Source organism: Palaemon carinicauda, chromosome 20 (assembly GCF_036898095.1).
Source record: "Palaemon carinicauda isolate YSFRI2023 chromosome 20, ASM3689809v2, whole genome shotgun sequence".
NCBI lineage: Eukaryota > Metazoa > Arthropoda > Malacostraca > Decapoda > Palaemonidae > Palaemon > Palaemon carinicauda.
Genome location: NC_090744.1, coordinates 12,023,777 through 12,034,100, shown reverse-complemented (window position 1 = coordinate 12,034,100; position 10,324 = coordinate 12,023,777). Strand labels below are relative to the sequence as shown.

At 35.0% G+C, this 10,324-nt stretch overlaps 1 long non-coding RNA gene across 1 annotated transcript; it reads right to left on the bottom strand.

Annotated features, from left to right (window-relative positions):
- Nucleotides 1–2,736: 2,736 nt before the first annotated feature.
- LOC137659440 (uncharacterized) lies at nt 2,737–9,519 on the bottom strand. The gene is made up of 2 exons (XR_011047528.1): nt 9,458–9,519; nt 2,737–3,027 (listed from the first exon to the last, which is right to left on the bottom strand). It is a non-coding gene; the product is annotated as an uncharacterized lncRNA (long non-coding RNA).
- Nucleotides 9,520–10,324: the final 805 nt, after the last annotated feature.

The following is a 10,324-nucleotide window of genomic DNA, read 5'->3' as shown; positions in this document are numbered from 1 at the left end:
TAAAAATTACTCATAGCTCGGTGGTTTCTTGTAGTGTCTGCAACCTCACCATCCTTGTGAGATAGAATGGGTGGTTTTGGGGAGCCTTTATATCTACCTGCTGAGCCATCACCAACCATTGCCTGGTCTTCCCTGGTTCTTGCTTGATGGGGAGGTGCTTGGGCGCTAATCTTATGGTTAGTGTCCTTATCATTTTACTGTCCCTTGCCTCTGCCATTCACGAGTGACCTTTAAAACTTTTAACACCTCATAAATCTTACCATATTCTGTTTCAAAGAAAACATTGAGTAAGACTAAATTGGAAGCTTTTCAAAGAATTCTGATTAAATAAGAAACTCTATTTGATGTTTTTCAGCTCAATTGGAGAATACATTGACGTGGTTATTTCCTTTTTGAATTATTAATTTCGTTCACTAAAGGTAACTTTCTTAGAATTTGGGTAGACGTCTTCTATTCCAAAAAGAAGCAAGGGCTTAGGTAGATAAAGTTAGTAAATATGATATCATTCTATGGTGTTTACTTTTGAAAAAAGCTATTTAGATTTCGAGTGGGTATATATATATATATATATATATATGTATATATATATATATATATATATATTTATTTATTTATTTATTTATATATATGTACTATATATATATATATATATATGTACTGTATATATATATATATATATATAGTTGTTAACTCTCTGCTACTCCTGTTTTGAATATTGGGTCTTACTGGTGAATATTCCAAAGAATTTGACTTTTCAAGCAAATAATTAAACACAAAGTAAATAATTCTTTACTAAATGTTTTTGTCATAATTAAAGGCAAATGTCATAAGGTTATATGTCTTTAGATTATATGTTTGTATATATATATATATATATATATATATATAATTAAAACATACTGCTAACTAAAAACGAAACTGGTTTTATTTAGAAGATAAGGATAAAAATGTAGTTACCATTTCTCATATATTCCAGGAAAAAAATAACTGAATGAAATATCATATGCATTGTGCTGTATCCTTTTATAAAGAAGATAACCAATTTAATGAAGAGAGAGAGAGAGAGAGAGAGAGAGAGAGAGAGAGAGAGAGAGAGATTTTGTACGTCTTTAGATGGTTTGAATAATTGCAATCAACACATTGCTGTATCTTCCATTTAATTTAAATAGAAAATAGATTGATCCATTATGAATTGATATATATATATATATATATATATAATGAAGAGAGAGAGAGAGAGAGAGAGAGAGAGAGAGAGAGAGAGAGATTTTGTACGTCTTTAGATGGTTTGAATAATTGCAATCAACACATTGCTGTATCTTCCATTTAATTTAAATAGAAAATAGATTGATCCATTATGAATTGATATATATATATATATATATATATATATTGGTGTGCTACTGTCTTAAGCACACATTTGAGTATGAGTTGTTTTCAGATGTATTTAGATGGTTTATTGAACACATCTTGGTGGTTTTTTAAGTTTTATTGTATATAAACAACTGAGTTAAACATCTCCATCACTGGAGGAAGCTGTGTTGGTCCACATGACCAATTCTGGTGAAGTTTAGACAAGAACTGAACAAATTACTGATATCCCAAAAATCGTACACTTGCTTTAATTTGGATAAGTGACGGAATCGGAAGACACCTGCATCCGGTGACGTCACAAACTTTCACACGAAGAGTTAATGTGTTGACACTAAGAAAGAATGACAACTCAGCATCTTACATCCTGTACACAATTTGAGTTGACCATAGCAAATCTCACGGCCAGCTCTTCCAACCAACATGACATATTACGTCATTTGTTTTAAACATGTAATATTACTATTCTAATCATTACATATGCTCGGCCAGCTATCTCAATTTTTTTTACAAAAATTTAACAACAAGCCGAAACATGGTTATTAGGTGTGACTGGACATACGTATCATTCATTGTCCAAAACTAGCTATATCCAACTGAGGACGAATGTCCAAACAGGCACACCAAAACTAATAACAATAATGCATACAAAAAAAGATATTACCAAAGCAAAAAGAAAAATGCATGATAAAACCAAGATCATACATATGGTACATTGCTAGCAAATGATTACATGGTACCAAAAAACAAAACAAATTCTGACTTACAAATGATTCGGTAACTTGATAAAGAATAATTGTTACCTTTGTCAGAAACAAGATACTCAACATTCAGTGCACAAATACGAATTCCTGGTACGTACACGTACCACGGTTTCGTACATATATATATATTTATATATAGGGCTGATACATTTTATTAGATGCCCATAGATTCTGTTATATATCTTATATATTTTTCTTTTTTTTTTTTTCTCTTTTCTTTTTTAACATTCCGGCTTATATATTTTTTATTAGATGCCGAGAGAAAAAATGATTTATATCCTTTTTTATTTTATTTATTTTTTTAAATGTTATTTTAAATGTATTTTTAACAATGCAAATGTAGAGAATTTCTTTAATTACATATTACTAGCGTACTAATCAGCTTTTCATACAAACATCAATCCGACAAATTACTCCCTTAGCGAATGAGGTGGCCACTCATACAGCTTTGAACTGGATTAAATAGGGGGTATTGTCAGGGCTATGCAACTCATTCCTTTGTAGCTGCTTGCTGTGCCGTAACCTACGCCAAACAAGGATGTTCACGGCGATAAATATCATCACCGTGAAACACAAACTAGCCAGTATTATGGGGTGAAGAATCTCTTTGTAAGTCGGCGACAGGTGGTCCTTTTCGGTAAGTTTCATTAAGTGTTTCGCCACACTTCCTTTATAGGGGAGAGGAAGTGCGGGCGTTGTAGAGGTCCACGTGAAATTCGCGAAGTAAGCACGTTCTCTGATGATTGTCCGTAGGCCAGTCACCATGGAATTCGGGGAAGTCCCGATACAGCCATCTGCTGCGACGAAGATGTGGTTGTGGGATGTGGATCCGTCAGGGCATGATATATTGAAGCCGTCCTTGTCGTATCGTATCCACGAGCCATTATTTAGTCTGCAATTGAATTCTTTATTGTCAAAGGGATAAAGCTTATCCAGACAATTTTCACTTGTATGGGAGAGAGCACCGTCTAGCACTATACCTAACTCGCATGAATCCATCAAGTTTTTACGGAATTCAAATGAGTCAGCTGTACATATTTTTCTATCCATTGCGTCTGAACAGTGAGTTAATTGATTTAAGTCTTTAATGACCGTATATGTTTCCTTGTCTGGGGAAATCAATACGTGTCCTGTCAAACTGGATATTACTGGATTTGAGTGATTCGTCATGAAAGTCGGAAATGGTGATATCCTGTAAGATTGCCAGGCATCAGAAGAATCAAAGGGAATTGTAATCCTAATCTTGTTATTATCTACGTTTACTGTAATTAGGCTGTAATAAAATTCTAACCTATGTTCGTCTAACAAAGGAACATAGCCTAGTTTATCCCTAGTGTTCTCCAGAACTAATTTTAAGTAACGTATAGGCAACAAATGGGGCGACAATACACCTTTAGTTGCTAACGTGATAGCTTCTACATAATCCTTGGATTTCTCAATGAAATGTGCAATTCTGTTATGTATGTGATCTATCTTTGAATCATAATACGTTAATGTTGCTAACAAATCCTGTACTTCCATAATTTGAACGATATTATCTGAATGTTCATTTAACAAATCCATAATTTTATTGATTGAAGCTAACTGATCCCTTAGTTCTGACATAATCAATTCATCTTTATGAGTCAAGAACTCAATTTTCTTATTTTGATTACTAATTTTAAGACGATTGGAAAGTCCTAAACCTAAACTTGCAACAGACCCAAAGATGCTTAATGCAGCATAAATGAACGGATTCCGTCTTTCTTTTTGTTCGTGTCCTACAGTCCACATCAAAAGGTCATAAGCCAAAGATCCTGTCTCTCCAGTCTTATTCTTTAAGTCATCAGATAGCATCTCTGCAATTTTTAATGTTGAGCTAAGCAAACTCTTAGTAGTCAAATGAAAATGTCTCCTATGCAACTCATCCAATGATGCAGAAAACCTTGAAATGGCGGTTCTTAAGCTAGTGACATCATTCTCTTGAAGAAAAATTGCTTGCATATGCACTTCGACAATTACGTTGGTTGATGTAATAAAAATGTCTTCTTGTCTTTCAACTATATTTCCATATTTAAAATATATATTCTTAGTCTTAGAACTCATCCCATACGAAAAAAATGTCTGAGCGAACAATATCACTCCCAACAACAAAAAATTCATCTTGGAAACCTGTAACGAGAAAAAACATATGTAATTACTCCTGTATTAAAAAGAAAACTTTTAAATTGAAATTAAAATTTTTCCTCACTTCTTTTTAATTTCTTATGTGAGACAATGGTACTATTCTCTCATCCGTGGGTTGGGCTACATTTTGAATTCTAAACCTATTGGCCGTTAATATTTCCAAAATGTTAAATGGGCCTTCAAACTTAGGTGTTAGTTTATAGTTGAGCCCTTTTCTGACATTGATTTGAATATAGATGTTATCACCCACGGTATATGTTTTAGTTGGTTTCGCTATTTTATCATGATTCCTTTTCATTATGATTTGTGATTCTTCTAAATTCTTTCGAAGGATATCATATCGACTTATACTTGCATTTATACATTCTTTTAAAGGATTTGATAGATTAGTTGTAGGCGTTAATACATGGAAAGGTGTTCTAACTGGGGTACCATACAATGCTTCATGCGGTGACATTTTAATTGATATATGATATGAATGATTCAGAGTACTCAGTGCCGCCGGTATTGCAATATCCCAGTTGGGGTCTGATCCCCCTAGTGTTACCCTTAATATATTTAATATCTTCCTATTTGCTCTTTCCACTAGCCCATTCGACTCTGGGTGATATATCATGGTATTGATCTTCTTTATTTTGAGGAATTCACACAATGAGGTAAGAAAGTGATTATTAAATTCACCACCCGAGTCTGAGATTATCATGTGTGGAATTCCATGTTTACAAATGTAACACTCGTAAAACTTCCTAGCGCATTCAATCGCAGTTTTAGTTTTAAGCGCTATTAGTTCTGTATATCGAGTTAAAGCATCTATAATTACTAAGAGGTGCTTATTCCCTCTGTCTGACTCGTAAAATCCTGTTAACAAATCTAAATGTATTCTTTCAAAGGGTTGATTGGGAACAGGATAAGTTCCTAAGCTAACAGGTGTTTTCGTATGCCCTTTGTTTTCCTGACATGTGCGACAATTAGCTATGTGTCTTTTTATATCTGTAAGCATTGTATGCCAATAAAACAATGATTTGGCTTTCTGTGACATTAATGAGAACCCAGGGTGTCCATGTAATGGATTTGAATGCAACCAATTCAGGACAGTGGAAACAAGTGAGTTTGGTACTACTACCTGGTCGTTAGTTACATGTGGTGTATTGCGGGTTTTCCTTGTCACAGTCCTACACAGAATATTATCTTTGATTACATAATTCTGCTGCTTATACTTTATATATTCTTTTTCTTTATGATTGCCTTTCAAAGCATTTATAATTGTTTCTATTTTCTGATCTTTTCCTTGCTCAGTCTGTAACAATTCAGCACTCCAGCCTAAATCTTCTTGTTCAGATATTGTTTTTACAATAGGCATGGATGTTGATATATCTATTAATTCAGCTAAAGACTCCGTACAAGATGACACGGGGTTGCGTGATAATGCATCCGCAATGATATTTGCTTTCCCAGGTAAATACCCGATTCTTGCGCCAAAATCTTGAATGATTAAATGCCACCGAGTTCGTTTAGGGCTGTGATTGAAGCCTTTAAAGAACTCTGTTAGTGGTTTATGGTCAGTAAGAACCTTAACGGGATAACCGTAAATTATGAACTTAAAATGCACTAGCGAATTAACAATAGCTAGTCCTTCCTTGTCTATTACTGCATATTTACTTTCGGAAGTTCTCAATTTTCGAGAATAGAAAGCTATCGGGAAAAACTGTTTATCATATTGCTGAAGCAATACCCCTCCCACTCCTAAGTCTGAGGCGTCTGTTGCAATGAAGAATTCCTTACCGAAGTCAGGAAATTTTAAGATAGGAGAACTACACAGTTCATCTTTCAAAGTATTAAACGCCTGTTGATGTTGCTCAGACCATATGAAATCTACGCCCTTCTTCGTAAGATCAGTTAAAGGAGCGGCTATTATTGAATAGTTGCGTATAAAACGCCTGTAATATCCACTACAACCCAGAAATTGCTGTATTCCCTTGACATTAGTAGGTATGGGAAAATTACGTATAGCCGACACCTTATCATGGACTACTTTAAGACCTTGGCTTGACACCATGAAACCCAAATATACTAATTCTGTTTTGAAAAATTCACACTTACTAATCTTTACCCTTAAGTTATGTTGTCTTAATCTCTGTAGTACTAGTTCTAACTTACGTAGATGTTCTTCTAAGGTGTTGGAAAAGATTACAAGATCATCCATATAGGCATGCAATATATCCCCTAACAAGTCTCCAAACACTATGTTAATCATTCTTGTAAATGTTATAGGAGCACAACGTAAACCAAAAGGCATCCGTAAAAATTCATAATGTCCCCTGGCTGTGCTGAAGGCTGTGTATGGGATACTATCTTCTTCTAATGATATCTGGTGAAAGCCTTTAAGTAAGTCCAAACTGGTAAAATATTTATTCTGACCTAACAAAGACAAAATATCGTCAGTACATGGCACTGGGAATCGATCAGGGATCGTTTCCTCGTTTAGACGACGAAAGTCGACACAGATACGCCATGTTCGATCTTTTTTCGGTACAACTATTAAAGGAAAATTATAAGGGCTATTTGATTTTCTAATGACTCCTTCCTCTAACATTTTACCTACTTCATCATTTATTTCATTCTGGAATTTCATAGGGAGTCTGTACGAGGGTACATATATAATTTTCTGTTTGTCTTTTAACCTTATTTGATGCTCGATCACATCTGTTTTCCCTAAGGATCCATCCGTAGTGGAAAAGACATCTGTATATTTATTTAAAAGTTCAAAAATTTTCTGCTGAATTTCTTCGTTTTGAATGTCCTTACTGATTTTATTTTTAATAGATCGTAAAAGGGATTCATCCGCAACTGATTGAGAGTGATTGATTTCAGCAACGGTAAGAATACGATGTTTATAAACTTCTACATCCAAGATATGTTGATTTTTGTGAATTACTAAAGTGTTATTTAAATGATTACAGACTTCGATATTACATTGCTGATGTGAGCCTACTGTATAAATAGCTTGTGTGACAGACAATCCGTTGGTTTTCAAAGTATCGGAAAGGATTAATATTTCAGATCCCGGTAGTGTTTTCTTTATTTGCACTATTAAATTCGAAGGTATGTTTGGTTCGATATATTGCGTGCAAGATGATATTACGGGTGAACGAGAATTCTGCTGGGTCGCGTGTATTATTTCTTTATTAGTGAGACAAGTTATTGGTTCTTCAACGTACGTTACGGTTACATTTGTCGTCTCCTTATTATCCAAAACAGACTTTAAAGTATTAGAAGACTTATAGAATTTCCCTTTGATATACACGCCGTGCTTTGCAGGAGCTAAGATAATGTTTTGATTTCCCATAGATGGGTATCCTATAATTACAGCTGGATACATATTAATGTTTTTCACAACAACAAATGTATCGGCAAACGTGCGATTACCGACTCTGAACTGAATATGAGTTATGCCTATGACGTTTAATTCATTATTTCCTATACCTGAAAGTCTGATTCCTGATTTTTCAATCGGAAAGTTCGAAAACAACAAATGATGCGTCTTCAAATCCATAATATTACGTGGACTACCAGAGTCAAAAAATAACGTAAAGGATTTGTGTTCTAAATTTACAGCATATAAGGTTGGCCGTAACTCATTTTGGCTTATTATTGTATGAATTCGTTGCAAATCTACGGGAGCATGCACTGTTTTACTTAATTCGGCCGTGTGTTTCATAGGAAAATCTATTGTCTCACATTTATCTGATAAAACATTAAATTGATTATTCAATACTATTGATGTTGACATAAATGACCTTGACCCAACATCACTCTCTTCCCCTCTAGAGTTAACTATGTGGTATTTGCTTTGTTCTGCACATTCTGAAAATTAGGCTGACTTTGCGAGGTCTGGTTTGACGGCCCAGGCTCAGCGATATTTGAAGAAGTGTTTGTTTGTTTCGGACTCTGAACTGCATTGACATTTTGTTGTTTCTTCTTATTGTTAAAATGAGGATTTTTCTTTTTATTTCCATATGGAACTGACTGTGGAATTGACTGTGTATTTCTAGGATATTGTTGTGTCTTACGCGCGTAACATTGACTATAAGAATGTGATCCTGTGTTGTGAACTGAACAAAATTTCGTTCTACAGTCTGCGCTTATGTGACCTTGACGTTTGCAGTTGTAACACGTCACTCCCGCTACTGGATTATTAATTACGTTCACTGTTTGTGGTTTTGTTTCATTCTTAGCAAAAACTTGAGTTAACACGGGATCGAGATCTGGACACTTGGACATGTGCTTCTTTATCTGTTTATAGACATCCAATTCCGTACTTGCAGGCATTAACTTCTTATCAAAGCACCGCACTAAAGCTTCAGGCAACATAAGTGTCATGCAAGTTAAATACATTAATCGTAAAAAATCTTTCACGGAGATATTATCGTTAGTAACCCAAGTGGAATTACCTAAAATGTCCTGATATTCGTTAAGCCTATCAGCTATGAGAGCTGCTCTCTCAACAACATTAAGCCGATTCATAGTGGCTTGATTAAGTGTATTTCGTAACGTTAACACCACATCCAAAGCTTCTTCACCCCCATAGATCGCGCGTAACCTAACTTTGAAATCATCCCAAGTAACTGCTTCCTGAAATGAAACACCTCTTAAATACGCACTCGCATCCCCCTTAGAAAAATCTATAAAACTTTTAGCTTCTTGTAATTGTACAAAAGGATCTACGATTTGTTTGGCATTTAAATGGGCATCAACGGATGAAATCCATGACTCCACATTTTGTGGCAAGAACCCGTTGACACGGCCTTGAAAAGGAAGGATTGCTGACCTGGCATTTACAAGCGTCACAATTGGAGGAGGATTAGCCTGGCCTACACCACTAGGTCCAGGGGTAGGGCTGACAGGAGGAGCCATGACTGCTGTATTCTTTTTTTTTCTATCTCTTTGACCCCTTTCAATCCTATCAAAATATCTATATGAGTACAGACGCCCACTGCGTAAACGCATATGTATAATAAAATTCCCCCAACAATGTTACTAATCCCAATACATTTCCCCCCAAGAGTTTATGAAAGAAAAAGGAATTAGCACAAAGAAAGAAAAATTCTAAATGAGAATTCGGAGTTTCTTATAACAAAGTTTAGGAATTCACTCACCCCAGTAATATTTGACTAACGACTTGTGACAACTACACTTCACTGCACAAACTGAAATGAATACAAAATCTTTGTACTTAGCTTTATATGTAGTCGAGTCGTCTCTCTCTCTCTCTCTCTTGATGTTTTGTTAGCGATGTCTCGTTCTAGTTTCTTGTAGAATGTAGGTCTTCCTGGATATGTTTTGCAATAGTTGAATGCCAGTCCTTGGGTTTCCTAGGATGTTGATTGAAGATTCTATTTGTATACTAACATATGTTGGTGTTAGCATTTTCGTTGGACTCAGTCAAAATTGTAGATATTTGTAGATAGTTCTGAGTTCTTGAAGATCTTTATCAGGTATTACAGCTTTTATGTTGAAGTCTTGAAGATATATCTCTGGTTTTACAGCTATTTATTTTTGAAGTCTTGAAGATATTTCTCTAATTCTTAGAGTATAACCGCTGTCTTTGAGTTTAAGCGCTGCCACCATTTATTGGTGTGCTACTGTCTTAAGCACACATTTGAGTATGAGTTGTTTTCAGATGTATTTAGATGGTTTATTGAACACATCTTGGTGGTTTTTTAAGTTTTATTGTATATAAACAACTGAGTTAAACATCTCCATCACTGGAGGAAGCTGTGTTGGTCCACATGACCAATTCTGGTGAAGTTTAGACAAGAACTGAACAAATTACTGATATCCCAAAAATCGTACACTTGCTTTAATTTGGATAAGTGACGGAATCGGAAGACACCTGCATCCGGTGACGTCACAAACTTTCACACGAAGAGTTAATGTGTTGACACTAAGAAAGAATGACAACTCAGCATCTTACATCCTGTACACAATTTGAGTTGACCATAGCAAATCTCACGGCCAGCTCT